The sequence below is a fragment of the Triticum aestivum genome, chromosome 6A (assembly GCF_018294505.1).
Source record: "Triticum aestivum cultivar Chinese Spring chromosome 6A, IWGSC CS RefSeq v2.1, whole genome shotgun sequence".
NCBI classification, from domain to species: Eukaryota; Viridiplantae; Streptophyta; class Magnoliopsida; order Poales; family Poaceae; genus Triticum; species Triticum aestivum.
Window position 1 is genome coordinate 315,470,781 of NC_057809.1, and position 16,098 is coordinate 315,486,878.

The following is a 16,098-nucleotide window of genomic DNA, read 5'->3' on the forward strand; positions in this document are numbered from 1 at the left end:
CACTGTTCATCCCATCGATCGGCTTCAGTTAGCAGCAGTAGCCAAGGAATCGCTCGATCGGGTTCAGTTAACAGCCATCGATCGATCGCTCAGGTTTAGTAACGTGTAGCCTGCAGTGCAATCGCTCGGGTTCAGTTAGAGCCCAACGCCTCGCTCGGGTTCAGTTAGAGCCAACGCCTCGCACTCACGCGCGTACGTGTACGAGAGAAACGCGCATCGCTCGGCCCCCGACCTCCCACCGTAACTAGGAACTCTCCAAAATTTTCCTCCCCCTCGCTTCTACCACGGTTTTTTCCGTCATGGACGGCCCAAAGAATGTCATGCAGCTGCGCCTCCGGCCCGCCCAGGAAGAAAAGCCCATTTTCTGTCATGATTTTTTGTCATAGAAGTAGGAGCCCACCACATCTATGATGATACCGGGTTTTGTCACAATTATCGTCATAGAAGTGTCATATGTATGACAAAAAAAATTTCGTTCGGCCCAAAATGTCACGGATGTGTCTTTTTTTGTAGTGCATGGCAATATGGGAGGCATGATATAGCAAGTGGTAGGTATCATGGCATAGCAATAGAGCGAGCAACTAGCAAGCAAAGATAGAAGTGATTTCGAGGGTACGGTCATCTTGCTTGAGGTCCCGCAAGGAAGAAGAACGAGTCCATGAATAAGACAAACGGACGTAGTCGAACGGATCCTCCCAAATGCGATGTTATCGGAACTAACCCGAAGAAGCAACACCAGAAAGAAGCAAACAACATTGTAAACAACCATCACATAAACATGGCATGATGCACAACCATGTATGATGCATGTCCGGTTTAAAGAGGCATGCCATGGCAATATGCACAAACAATCCTACAATTTAAGTGGAGCTCAATATGCAATGAGTTGCATATTGAAGAAAATAACACATTCAAACATTTAGTTCACTCTCGTTTATGTACCCAACAATATTAAATGTTATTAACATGGCAAGAGGTGAAGCATATGAAAAGTACCTATCTAGACAAGTTTAAATGAGGCCGGAACAACAAACAACAAGACCGAAAAAATCGTCATATGCATATATTAGATTTGGTATTGTTCTGACCTAAAGCATATTTTAGAGTTGTTAAACATGCAAAGTAAGTACACCATGTTAAACTAGGCATTTTTCTACCCCATTTACATATAAAGTTTATTAAATTTGGAGCTACGGTTAATTAGTTATGAATTAAAGCATTTTAACATGGCATTAGAGAAAATTTAAACAAACAATATTTTAAACATGGATGAAAGTTGAAAATTATGAAACTAGACAAAATTCTAGGCATTTTACATATATAATGTTTTTACATGTGATACATGGTTGGTGAGTTAGGATATGCATGAAACTTAGGGGGTTTTCTGAAAAAAACAGGCAGACTCAGGATAAATACAGAAATTCCCAGAGCCTAAAAAAACTATACAGGCCGAAACAACAGGCTGGCCAACAGGAGAAAACAACAAAAAGGTGGGGCGCTGGGGTGTGGCCTCACATTGGGCCAGCGAGGCCTAGCTGGGCCAAAGCGGGGAAAAGCAGCAGCGGCCTGGAGGCCAGTCCACGAGCGAGGCAAGAGGCGCTGACGAGGCTCGCGGTCAACAGGAGCGGGGCGGCGCTGCGAGCGAATCCTCCTGCTCGAAGCAGAAGCAGGGGAGGTCGGGGACGGCGCAAAACCGGCGAGGGGAGCGGATCCGGGCGTCTAGCGGTTGGGGCGGCATTGCATGGGAGAGGACAAGACAACATGTGGCGGCGAAGGTAGTCCATGGTGGCAGCTTGATCCCCTGTCCATGAAAATACAAAAGGGAGAGAGAGCTGGGCGACATGAGAGGGAGAGCTTCAGCAAGGAAAAGGAAAGGGAAGGGACCAGAGGCCTGGCGGCGCTGCTGGTGGAGCTCTCCGGCGGGAGGACGGCAAAGGAAGTACATGGTGGGTGTTGGAGAGCTACAGAAGGGCCGACATTGGAACACTGGTGCTCGGGGCGACACAGTCAACAGGCACGGGCGCTGCTCTTCCTCCTTTGGAGCAGGGACGAGGCGGTGGCTTCATGCGCGAGGATCCCTGGCCTCTGATTGGACTTGGGCAGGCGACGGGGCCGGTCTCCGGTGAAGCAGAGGCGCAGGGACGAGGAGAAGAAGAGGGCATGGCGGAGGAGATTTGCCTGAGCTTCGGCTCGGTTGCCAGACCACAGAAGGAACGAGGAGGCGCTCGGGCGCTGTTGCTGGAGATCGAGCTTGCTCGATCTGGAAGCGGTGGGGAGGAACTGCGGGAATGGGTGGATCGAGGAAGAGGAGGCTGGTTGGTTTGGTGGCGAAATTGAGCAGGGGAAGGAGGCGCGGGTTGGCTCAGGAGGGATCCCGATGAAGATGCGGCGGCGGCAGGGTAAGGGACAAATGTCCTAGATTTTAGGGTTTGGGTCTAAAGATGGGCTATGGGACTATATATATACAAAAAGGGGGGATGATCTGGATCCTTCGATCGCGATCGGGCAGTCCGGAATAAATGGGCTAGGGAGTCCAAAAAGAAAAACATAACCACACCGCATGGCAACTTTCGACCCATTCCAAGAACATTTTCCGGCCACTTATAAAATAATATTTTGGACGTGCCGCGGGCGCGTGCAAGTGTGTCGGGGCTCAGAATGGACAACGGGGAGAACTTGGAGAACCCGGACGAATGCAAGTTTTGAAAACATGATGATGCAATGCACATGATGACATGGCAAGATGCAACACGCAAGCGACAGACAAGGCAATAACAGCGAAAAACTGGAAGACACCTGGCGCATTGGTCTCGGGGCGTCACAACACTCCACCACTATGAGAGGATCTCGTCCCGAGATCTAGGATGGCATCAGAGGGAAATGGAAGAGGAAGAGAGGAGGTAAAACTAAGTTGCTTCTTTGACAAACGAGTGAAACCAATGAACCTTGAGAGGTTGAACAAATTGAAAGAAAGAATGCAATGAAGATGAACAAAGTTAAAACAATCTGCTAGAAAAGAGGAACAAGGAACATTACTAGAACCTTGTAGGTTGAAAGACATGCGAAAAGGGTTGCAATGGGCAAGAAGTACATGCAAGCACTCCGGTAGAACGAGATGTACAAGAAACGATAAGGATCAATTACGACAACACTCCGGTTGGAAATGGAAGGTAAAGAATATGAGCTTGGCAAAATGGAAGCACTTGGATGAGAGTCCGGTTAGAAGAGGAATGATAGCCACAACACTCCGGTTAAAACAAGATAGAGAAGGAAAAAGAATGATATAATTTGGTAAACACTTCGACTATACATGGAAGGAATCGAACATGATCTTGACAAGATGAGGATACTTGATGAAATCAACAACACACTACCTCCGGAACTATTGAAAGAATGGCACAATGGGTAAGAACGATTTCAGACAGCACTCAGGTTGACAAGGGATGCAAAACTTGATAAGATGAGAGAACTTGAATAGAGGGCACGACACTCTGGTTGAATGGATAAGCACGAAAGGAACACGATCCTCACAACTTGAGATGATGAGAGAGAAGAGCAACATGACAATGCCTCCGGAATAAAGAATAGAAGATAGATCATTGTAATGAAAGAATGGTGAAGAAAATGCCCACTTCTGACACAAATGAGTTTGGAGGGCACCCTTACAAGAACGTTATAACGGACTTGTTGGAAAACAACAACAAAACGAATAAGCTTGTAGTGGGCTTATGTAAAACGTCTCAAAAATTTTGAGGTGAAATTCTACCACTAACGAAACAGTTGCTTGGTTGAGATCATCGAAGAGATGAAAACTTGTTCCACCAAGAGGATAGAGAGCAAGCTTGGGTCATTGAGAAGCACCACAACAGCAACATTCCTTAGGGAAGGCTTTAGGTGAAATCTTTGCCAAGATAATTCCAACGAAGAGATTGAAGGATTTAAAGTATCCTATTCTTGACGACATGTGAATCGTGAAACATGAAGGAAAATTATCAAGAACGACATAACACCACCTGAAAAGATAGGTGAGAAAGAATTGCACTTCGGAATGCAAGATGAACAATGCTTGAGCTCCTTTGAAAAGAATCTCGATGAACACTTCGAGAAGGAATTAAATCCTTGATGAACCACCATGTAGAGCCTCCATGAAGAACTCCAGTAATAAAAGAATGACCAAAAAGAAGTGAAGGATGAAAAGAACAAGGTTGAAGCCTTGCAATGATTTAGATGGATCTTCGCGATGATATAATAGAGAGAGCTTGGAACTCCAGGAAAAGAAAAGGTAAAACACTAGAAACCAAGAATTGATATCATGAATGAGCTCCAGAAGAAAAGAATAGAATCACCTCAAAGAAAACAAGAATAAGATTTACTGTATGTTTATCCTTCATCAACTTAACTTGATGACAAGCAACGGATTTGGCATACTACTTATTCTTCTTGAAAATATTGAAAAGATATAGCCAAACTTGAGGAAGGTCTTCAACGAACCACCGATAGGATTTGGAAAGAACGAATGAATTGATATGATAACGAAGGAAGAGAAATCTTTAATGAACCACCATAAGAATTGAAAATGAATGAAGAAAAGATAAAGAAACACCGGGAAGAATTAGAGAATGAATGAAAATACTTGAGGGAATTTAGATACAACATAAAGAAGAGATCTTGAACTGATTAACGAATACTTGGGTGAAGCACCGGTAAGATTTTGAGAACGAGAGTTGAAAGTTGGAATGAATAAATCTTCTGAAATGGTGGCCTCCGGAGAATCAAACTGAAAAGACTCCTGAATTGCTCCGGATGGTTGAAAAGAATTCTCACAATCGAAACCAATTATGAGACGATGGCACCAAGCTAGAATCACGAATCTTGAAGACAATGGGGCAAGATTTAAGAGAAACTCTTCTTTGGTCTTCACAAACCCAAGAATGACGACGAGAAACACCACCATGAATTGTTGAGATACACCAGGATGAAAATTAGAAAAGTTGAACCAACGATGAAAAGAACTTGAAAGATCTTGATGATAATCCATTCTTACGTCAAACTTTGAAATGAATTAGAGAATAACTCCGGGAAAAGAGAAAAAGAGTCAGGTAAGATCCTGGGAAAATACCTGTGGGTTAGGGCCCACTCAAAAGATACATCATTGAATGCTTTAAAGGGGAGGTTGCACTAGTTGAATTAAATGACTTGAATGAGATAACAACCTCGAGATAGCTTAAGCAAATTAACAATGGAAACACGAATTTTCTGAGAGATCTTCAGCACTCCGGAACAAAAGAATAGCGAGAAGTGGATGATTAAGAGGTGCACCGGCATGAGAAAGCATTTGACACAAGGAAAAGGAATATGATCAACACTGAAAGCTTGAATTGAATCCACCGGAGAAGAAAGGAGAACGAAGAATGATAAAATCAAAGCTCCCTTAGAATATTCATGAGAATCACCAGATACGAATATTGAAAGAAAGGAATGAAGAGACTTCACATGAATAAAATGGATACTTGATTCAGAAATCTGAGTCCTTGAAGAAAAAGGGGTGGGTGGGCAGGAAAACAAAGGCAACTTGGGGACAGATGAAACGAACAACATTGCGAAAACCAAGAGGTGATCTTGGGGATGTTGAAATGATCGGATCCACTTGAAGAGAAACACGCTGGTTGGAAAGAATTGACATGACAACCTCGACGATCAAGAAGGATTAGTATCCACATAGGAATATGAGAACACCGCTTATGAGAGGTATGGAATCAAGATTTGACTTCGAAGCAACTCGAATACCACAAACCAAAACAAAACAAAGGATTGGCTTACAGGATAAGCCGAAACAAACATATGATAGATCCCATATCGTATCATGTGTCTGTTGAAAAGCTATCCTATGAGATACTTGAATTACCACTTATAAACTCCCAAAACTTTCTGGTTATGCAATCAGGTGTTGGGGATATAGGGGAAGCACAGTATCTCACCCAAAACTAGCAATTCCTACATCCAGCTGTATCCATCCTTCAACACATAACCAAGAAACCTTCGGAAATCATTTACCTCAACCTTCGAAAAGCATCCGTTATACGAGTTATGGCAATACTCCCGAACTCCCGCCCAGTACTGGGTGGCGTCGAGGTTATCTCACCAACAACTGCATAAAAGAGATTTTCGATGTCGACGAACTCAGGTATTCCAGAACTGCAACGATAAAATTGTGACGACAAAACCTCGGAGCTCAACTCCCCGGGACACTGCCACAACCCCTAAATGTCAGGAGGCACCAACAACAATGTTCTCGTCAAAAAACCATCGGAACGATTCCGAGATACCCGCGTGATCCTAAAAAAATTTCGTGAAATTTGAGGAGAGAAGTCTCAAAACTTCTACGCCAGGAGGCCTCACCAGAGCGACGAAGGGACTGAGGAGTAAAAAGATTCCCGCTCTCCGATATATATAATCCTAAGACTCAAAACATTTTGTTCTAGACTCAACAATGTCAGTGATTCAATCAAGCAGGGGGCTCCTAAGTCGGGGATGGCTCTGATTACCAACTTGTAACACCCACGATGCGGCTATATCTCCCACATGTTAGGGCACGACTTAGAGGCATAGCCGCATGGTAGGTTTGTCGCAAGAGGGGTAATCTTCACACAATCCCATGTAATGAATAAGAATGGGATAAAAAGTTGGCTTACAATCGCCACTTCTCAGAATACATGAATAATCCATACATCATCCAAAATACAATCAAGGTCAGACTACGGAACCAAAATAAAAGAAGACAACCCCAAATGCTAGTTCCCCGATCGTCCCAACTAGGCTCCACTACCGATCAACCGGAAAAGACATAAAACATCGATCAAGATCTTCATCGAATGGCCACTTGAGCTTGGTTGCGTCACCTGCACTGGTATCATCGGCACCTGCAACTGTTTGGAAGTATCTGTGAGCCACGAGGACTCAGCAATCTCACACGCGCGAGATCAAGACTATTAGAGCTTATGGGTAGGAAAGGGTAGTGAGGTGGAGCTACAACAAGCACTAAGCATATATGGTGGCTAACATACGCAAATAAGAGCAAGAAGAGAAGCAATGCAACGGTCATGAACTAGAAGTGATCAAGAAGTGATCCTGAGTCTACTTACGTTCAAGCATGACACAAGAACCGTGTTCACTTCCCGGACTCCGCCGAAAAGAGACCATCACGGCTACACACGCGGTTGATGCATTTTAATCAAGTTAAGTTTCAAGTTCTCTACAACCGGATATTAAAAAATTCCCATATGCCCATAACCATGGGCACGACTTTCGAAAATTCAAACCCTGCAGGGGTGTCCCAACTTAGCCCATCACAAGCTCTCACGGTCAAGGAAGGATATTCATTCTCCCAGGAAGACCCGATCAGACTCGGTATACCGGTTACAAGACATTTCGACAATGCTAAAACAAGACCAGCAAGACCGCCCGATGTGCCGACATCCTTATAGGAGCTGCAAATACCTCGTTCTTAGGGCAACACCGGATGAGCGCTCCGTACAACTAAAACCAGCCCTCAAGTTTCCCCGAGGTGGCGTGTAACGCCCTTGATGCGGCTATATCTCCTACGTGTCGAAGCACGACTTAGAGGCATAACCGCATTGAAAGCAATTTCGCAAGTAAGGTAATCTTCACAACATCCCATGTAATACATAATAAGGGGAAAGATACATAGTTGGCTTACACTCGCCACGTCAAACAAAGTACATAAATAGCATTACATCATCCAATCACTCATGGTCCGACTACGGTACCAAAATAAAAGATCAACCCAACATGCGACACGGTCCCGATCGCCCCAAATGGGCACCACTACTGATCATTAGGGAAAGACACATAGTAACGGCGTGAGTCTTCGTCGAACTCCCACTTGAGCTCAAGCGCATCATCTGGAACGGAGTCATCGGGCCCTGCATCTGGTTTGGAAGTAATTTGTGATCCACGGGGACTCAGCAATCTCGCACCCTCGCGATCAAGACTATTTAAGCTTATAGGTAAGGCAAGGTAATATGTGGAGCTGCAGCAAGCGACTAGCATATATGGTGGCTAACCTGTTCGCAAGAGAGCGAGAAGAGAAGGCAATGCACGAACGAATAACTATAGAACACCCAACAGCAAACATTACTCCAACACCGTGTTCACTTCCCGGACTCCGCCGAGAAGAGACCATCACGGTAACACACTCAGTTGATTCATTTTAATTAAGTTAAAGTTCAAGTTATCTACAACCGTATATTAACAAATTCCCATCTGCCCATAACCGCGGGCACGGCTTTCGAAAGTTCAAATCCCTGCAAGGGAGTCCCAACTTAGCCCATGACAAGCTCTCACGGTCAACGAAGGATATACCTTCTCCCGAGACATTCCGATCAGACTCGGTATCCCGGTTCTACAAGACAACTTCGACAAGTTAAAACAAATCCAGCAACACCGCCCGAATGTGCCGACAAATCCCGATAGGATCTGCACATATCTCGTTCTCGGGGCACACTCAGATTGTCTAAACTTCCGGTAGGCCAGCCCAGAGTTGCCCCTGGTGGCCACCGGCGGCTGACGAGGTGGACCAGCACTCAGAAGAGCACTGGCCCGGGGGGGGGGTTTAAATAAGATGACCCTTGGGCTCCGGAAACCCAAGGGAAAAAATACTAGGTGGCAAATGGTAAAACCAAGGTTGGGCATTGCTGGAAGAGTTTTATTCAAGATGAACTATCAAGGGGTTCCCATTATTACCCAACCGTGTAAGGAACGCAAAATCCGGGAACATAACAACGATATGACGGAAACTAGGGCGGCAAGAGTGGAACTAAACACTAGGCAAAAGGCCGAGCCTTCCACCCTTTACCAAGTATATAGATGCATTAAGATAACAAGATAATATAATGATAACCCAACAAGAAAAATAATGTTCCAACAAGGAACGATCTCCAATCTTCACCTGCAACTAGCAACGCTATAAGAGGGGCTGAGCAAAGCGGTAACATAGCCAATCAACGGTTTGCTAGGACATGACGGGTTAGAGGTTTGACATGGCAATTTGGGAGGCATGATAATAAAGTGGTAGGCATCGTAGCATAGGCATAGCAAAAGAGCGAGCATCTAGCAAAGCAAAGATAGAAGTGATTTCGAGGGTATGATCATATTGCCTGCAAAGTTGTCAGAGTTGACTGGATCCTCAAAAGAAAACTCAACGGGCTCCTCGTTAGTGAACTCGTCTCCCGGCTCTACCCAAACAAGACAAACAAGCAAAAGGAACACAATCAACCACGTGCAAAGCCCAAACAACATGATGCAAACATGGTATGCTATGCGGGATGCGATATGTGATGCATAAGCAAGATTTGACAAGGAATGATTGAACCTGGCCTCAACATGGAAATCCAAATGTGCCACTGGAAAGCTGAGGTGATTTTGGTTGAAATCGATATAAAGAACATCGGAATCGGAGGCACGATTTGGAAATGGCAAGCAAAACAAATATGGCACCGGTCTGCGATAAACAGCAAGTAGCCATCTAAATGCCACAAGTTAATTATGCTAAAACACTCAAACATGGCAAAAAAATACATGGCAGGGATCCACTCATAAATCTTAACAAAAGATGAACACTGAGCTATGGCCAATTCATCCATTAACAGGTTCAAACAAGCATGGCAAAAGAGCAATTGGTAAACAGGTTTCAGACTTAGTGAAATTAACACAAGCCTGGAATTTCAGATCAGGTAGCACACTTTGGAGCACGAAAACTATATGCTACAGGAAATTAACATGGCAAAGTAAAGCATGGAATGGAGCTAGTCAAAGAGCTTAACAAAAGTCCCTTAGTGACCTCGAGCCAAAAGGGATCAGAAAATACAATTGCAAGCATGTGAACATGGCAAAAACATAATCAGATCTCAGACTTGGTGAAAAACAGGAGCATGCAAATATGATAGCAAGTAGGCATGTTTACGAGCTCGATGCACTCGCTACAGAGCAAGGCAAGACAATATAAGCATACACCCAACTAGAGTACACATTGTATAAGCTAGACATGGAAAGAACAAAAACATAGCATGCACGGATCAAGAACAACATCCTCGGCAAAATCGCTAACAAGTAGACAATCTGCCCAGTTTCACGAAATAGCAAAAGTAGAGCTCGATTGACTCAAGCTAGGGTGCACCATAATTTCAAACAAAGACATGGATGGATATAGCACTACAAGATTAACAAATCATCCTTACTGATCATCCTCAAAAGAGGCACGTATCACTAGGAAACAACATGAACATATGGCATATTGATAAAAACAGATCAAGGACGTAGTGGAATTGCAAAGTCCCTGAAATCAGCATTAACGAATGCACTACTTGGCAAACTTGTGCTAGTCACCACACATATCACAAAAATACATGGATAGCACCTCTGGAAAGATGGCAAAGCATATAACAAAACACATGTAGAGCTCAGGGGCATATCATGCACAATAATCATGGCAAAAATGACAAATAGCTATTTCGTGCAGCAGATCTGAGAATTAACTCAAATAGCACTCTTCCAACAGCAGTTCGGTCATCAAGATGAGCTCAAATGAAAATGATGCAATGATATGAAATGATGTACTCTCTGAGACGAACATTATAATATGCTACACGCCCAAAACGGATCTACAGATGCAAAGTTACGGCACGATGAACAGTGCAAAATAATTAGGGTTTCGGGAGAAAGTCAACCCTCGGGATTTAGATCTCAGATCCAGATCGGGATCTCGCCGGAGTTACTGTAGCGCACAGAGCTCGGAGTTCGCCGGAGGGTCGCCGGAGGTCAGAGAAGAGGGCCGGCGAGGTCGGGGCGCCGGATCCCGCCGGATCCGAGCCGGAGAGGGCGGCGGGGAGGTGCGGCTGCCGCGGAGGAGGAGGAGTAAGGCGGCGAGGCGCGGATGGCGGTGATGGCCGCGGCGGCCGGAGTGGGCGGAGGTCAGCGGCGGTGCGGTGGCTCGGGCGCCGGAGCTGGGAAAGAGGGGCGGCGCGGCGCGAGGAGCCTCGGGCCCGGACGGCGTCGGGGAGGGCCCACGGCGGGCTTCGCCGGCCGGCACGGTTCGCGGCGAAGTGGGGCGCCGGCTGGGACGCGTGGCAGCGTGTGGGTTGTCCGAGCGAGAGGCGGACGTGTCCGGCGGCCTGCGGACATGTCCGGCCACGCGGAGGAGTGGATCTAGGGTTTAGGGGGGAGGGGAGACCCGTGAATTTCGGAGGGGGGCCTTTATATAGGCATAGGAGAAGCTAGGAGAGTCCAAATGAGGTGCGGTTTTCGGCCACGCAATCGTGATCAAACGCTCTAGATGATGGAGAAGGTTTTGGTGGGTTTTGGGACAAATTGAAGGGGTGTTGGGCTGCAACACACACGAGGCCTTCTCGGTCCCTCGGTTAACCATTGGAGCATCAAACGAAGTCCAAATGGTACAAAACATGACAGGCGGTCTACCGGTAGTAAACCAAGGCCGCTTGGCAAGTCTCAGTCCAATCCGGAAATGTTTAGCCCCCACACATGAAAGGAAGGTAGAAAGGACCACCGGAGAAGATAGGAGCACCGGAATGCAAAACGGACAACGGAAAAAAATGCTCGGATGCATGAGACGAACACGTATGCAAATGCAATGCTCATGATGACATGATATGAGATGCGTGACAATGACAACAACACATGGAGACAAAAACCCAAACCCGAGAAAATAAAATAACTTAGCGCCGGAAACGGCAAGAGTTGGAGTACATATTAGGTAAATTACATCCGGGGTGTTACAACACTCCACCACTACAAAAGGATCTCGTCCCGAGAGCTAGGACTGGAAGAACGCCGGGTACTCAGAACGGAGGTGATCCTCGCGTTCCCAGGTGGCTTCACGGTCGGAATGATGTGACCACTTGACTTTGAGGAATTTGATTGACTTATTACAAGTCTTGCGTTCATTCTCATCAAGAATAGCAACGGGGTGCTCACGATAAGAGAGATCTTCTTGGAGATCAATGTCTTCGAAGTTGACGGTGCGGTCAGGAGTTTTGAAGCACTTGCGGAGCTGAGAGACATGGAACACGTCGTGCACATTTGCAAAGTTTGAAGGAAGCTCGAGTTGATAGGCGAGGTCGCCTCTCTTGCTGACGATCTTGAAAGGACCCACATATCTAGGGGCAAGCTTCCCTTTGATACCGAAGCGACGAGTACCTTTCATTGGACAGACGCGGAGGTAGACATGATCTCCGATCTCCAAAGCCAAATCGAAGTGCTTACTATCATAGTAGCTCTTCTGGCGCGATTGCGCTGCTTTGAGGTTATCACGAATGACTTTGCACATTTCCTCTGCCTCTGTGATTAAGTCATTTCCAAGAAGCTGACGTTCACCGGTTTCAGACCAGTTGAGAGGGGTACGACACTTCCTGCCAGGCAGAATTTCGAATGGGGCCTTGCCCGAACTTGCTTGAAAACTGTTGTTGTAGAAGAATTCGGCATATGGAAGACAATCTTCCCACTTCATGCCGAAGGAGATCACACAAGCCCTGAGCATATCTTCAAGAATCTAATTGAGACGCTCGACTTGACCGCTAGTTTGAGGATGGAAAGCCGTGCTGAAGCAGATGTTGGTGCCCATGCCCTTCTAAAAAGAATCCCAAACCTTGGAGGTAAAGATGTTGCCACGGTCTGAAGAGATCACCTGTGGAATACCGTGCAGAGAGACAATCCGAGAGGTATAGAGCTCCGCCAATTGAGCTGCAGTGATTGACTCTTTGATAGGCAGAAAGTGAGCCACTTTAGTGAGTTTGTCGATGACAACGAATATAGCATCATTGCCACGCTTGTACTTGGGAAACCCAGTCACGAAGTCCATCTCAATGTGGTCAAACTTCCATTCTGGAATGGCAAGAGGTTGGAGGAGACCAGCTGGCCTTTGGTGTTCTGCCTTCACTCTTCTGCAGACATCACACTCATTCACGAACTTAGAAATCTCTCGCTTCATTCGAGTCCACCAATAAGCCTGCTTGAGGTCCTGATACATCTTCGTACTCCCAGGGTGGATGGAGAGGAGTGAATTGTTAGCCTCATTCATGATCACTTTACGAAGGTCACCTTTGGGCACAACAATACGATCCTCGAAGAAGAGAGTATCCTTGTCATCAAGGCGGTAGCACTTGTACTTGGGTTGACTCTTGGTAATCCCAATATTCACCTTCTTCACCATAGCATCAAGAAGTTGAGCGTCGCGAATCTGGTCTTCCAAGGTAGGATAGACTTGAAGGTTGGAGAGGAAACCTTAAGGAACAACTTGCAAATTGAGTTTGCGGAAAGCTTCACAAAGCTCGGGTTGGTAAGGCTTGAGAATCAGACTGTTGCAGTAAGCCTTCCTGCTCAAAGCGTCAGCAATCACATTGGCCTTGCCTGGAGTATACTTGATACTCGGATTATACTCTTGAATCATTTCGACCCAACGAGTCTGCCTGAGGTTGAGATTAGGCTGAGTGAAGATGTACTTGAGACTCTTGTGGTCAGTGAAGATGTCCACTTTTCTTCCCAACAAGAGATGTCTCCAAGTCAAAAGTGCATGCACAACTGCCGCCAACTCGAGGTCATGAGTGGGGTAGTTCTTCTCGTTGGGCTTCAACTGGCGAGACGTATAAGCTACAACTTTATTCTCTTGCATCAACACTGCACCAAGACCTTGAAGAGAGGCATCGCAGAAGACCTCGAATGGTTTGGATTCATCAGGAGGAGTCAAAACTGGAGCAGTGACCAATTTCTCTTTCAAAGTGTTGAGAGCGATGTCACATTCCGAAGACCAAACGTACTTGACGTGCTTCTGGAGAAGGTTTGAAAGAGGCTTCGCGATCTTTGAAAAGTTCTCCACGAACCTTCGACAGTAGCTTGCGAGACCGAGGAAGCTACGGAGTTGCTTCACGTTCTGAGGTGGTTCCCAATTCAAATTGCAGACACCTTCTCAGGATTCACCGCAATGCCCTTGGCAGATATGATATGCCCAAGATAGAGAACCTCATCGAGCCAGAACTCGCACTTTGAGAACTTGGCGTAGAACTGATGTTCCCTGAGCTTATCGAGAACCAAACGCAAGTGCTTGGCATGATCTTCCTTGTTCTTCGAAAAGACCAGAATGTCATCGAGAAAGACCAAAACGAAGTCATTTGTGTAGGCGTTGAAGATGAAGTTCATCATGCGAGAGAAAGTTGAAGGAGCGTTGACGAGGCCAAAAGACATGATAGTGTATTCATATGAACCATAGCTTGTTCTGAAAGCCGTCTTGGGAATATCTTGCTCACGGATTCGAATCTCCTGATAGCCCATACGGAGATCAAGCTTGGAGAATACTTGGGCACCTTTGAGTTGTTTGAACAGCTCGTTGATGTTGGGAAGTGGGTACTTGTTCTTGATAGTCTTCTTGTTCAATGGATGGTAGTCAACACAAAGTCGGTCCGTTCCATCCTTCTTCTTCACAAAAAGTACTCCAAAACCCCACGGAGAAGAGCTAGGTCGGATGAGACCCATTCACTCTTGAATGTCGAGTTGCTTCTTCAGCTCCTTCAACTCTTCAGGTCCGAGCTTGTAAGGACGTTTGCAAACCGGTTCCGTGCCAGGCTCAAGATCGGTGACGAATTCAACTGGCCGGTGCAGAGGCATTCCTGGAAGCTCTTCTAGAAAGACATCTTGATATTCACAAACGACTGGGATTTGCGAGATGGCATCGAGTTCACCCTTCTCATTGAGAGAAAACAGGCGGATGGTATTATCCCGAGTGGCAAAGACAATTACATCCTCAGACGAATGAGTCAATTGAATCTGCCTGGCTGCACAATCAAGCTGAGCCTTGTGCTTAGAAAGCCAGTCCATTCCAAGAATAAGATCAATATCCGAGTTACCAAGGACCATTAGAGAAGCCAGAAACTTAAAATCGCCCATCATGATAGAAATATCTGGAATCTCGTAGTTTGCGAGCAAACATCTACCCGGAGAGACAACCGCTAACGGTTTATGCAAAACTTGAGAATACCACCCATGCTTAGATGTAAAAGGTTTCGAGATGAAACAATGTGATGCACCAGTGTTAAAAAGTACTTTTGCAGGAACATCGTTAACAGGAAGGTTACCCATGATGACATCTGACGAGTCCTCTGCCTGAGCTGTATTCACCATGTTGACCTTGGCGTACTTGGGGTTATGCTTGACCACAGCTGTACTTGCCGATCTCAAAGGAGGAGGGAGATGCCTCTGGTTGAAGCATTTGTTGGCATAGTGACCCTTCTGTTGGCACTTGTTGCACGTGACCTTTGGAGTGGCGTTTTTCAAAGTTTGCAAACTGCAGTGGCGTTTTTCACAGTTTGCAAAAATTGCAGTGACATTTTTCAAAGTTTGGAAATTGGAGTGGCATTTTTATGAATCGCCATAATTGGAGTGGCATTTATCTAATTTGATTTTGAGACGGAAGCAGGGTGTCAATTGGGCTGTGCGGGACACTCTGGCCTGTCTAGACAGCCTTTTCTTTTTTTGTGATTTGTCAAATAAGTCGCTTTATCAGTCCTGTTGGGCTCCAAATCTTTCAAGACGAGGAGAGCTTCATTCGGCTGGCTGAGAAAATGGCCTATCAGTAATGAGAAATGGGTTGTACATTTTTAAAACACATCAAACCGACAATTATTTTCAAATATCTTTTTTTCATTTCGAGATTTTAAATTGCATTGATTTTTATGCGTGGACAATTTATTGGATTTTATATTGATATATATTTATTTTTTAAATCAGTCTAAATGTGACTCGAAATTTCGGGATTAAAAACAGTTTAGACCGCACCGACATATGCAAAATGTCATATAATTTTTTAACCGTGGCCACAATATGGGCTGTAATGCTAACATAAAGAATATGGGCTCCAAAAAAACCTATAAGAATTAGCAAATGGGCTATAAATTATTTGAAATAATGGCAAATGGGTTGTATGTTGTTTTCCACAGATTTGAGGCTTTCCACAGATGGCCTGTATACTGTTGGATGTCCATCCAACGGCCGTCGTTCTTCTTCAATCTCTGCTCT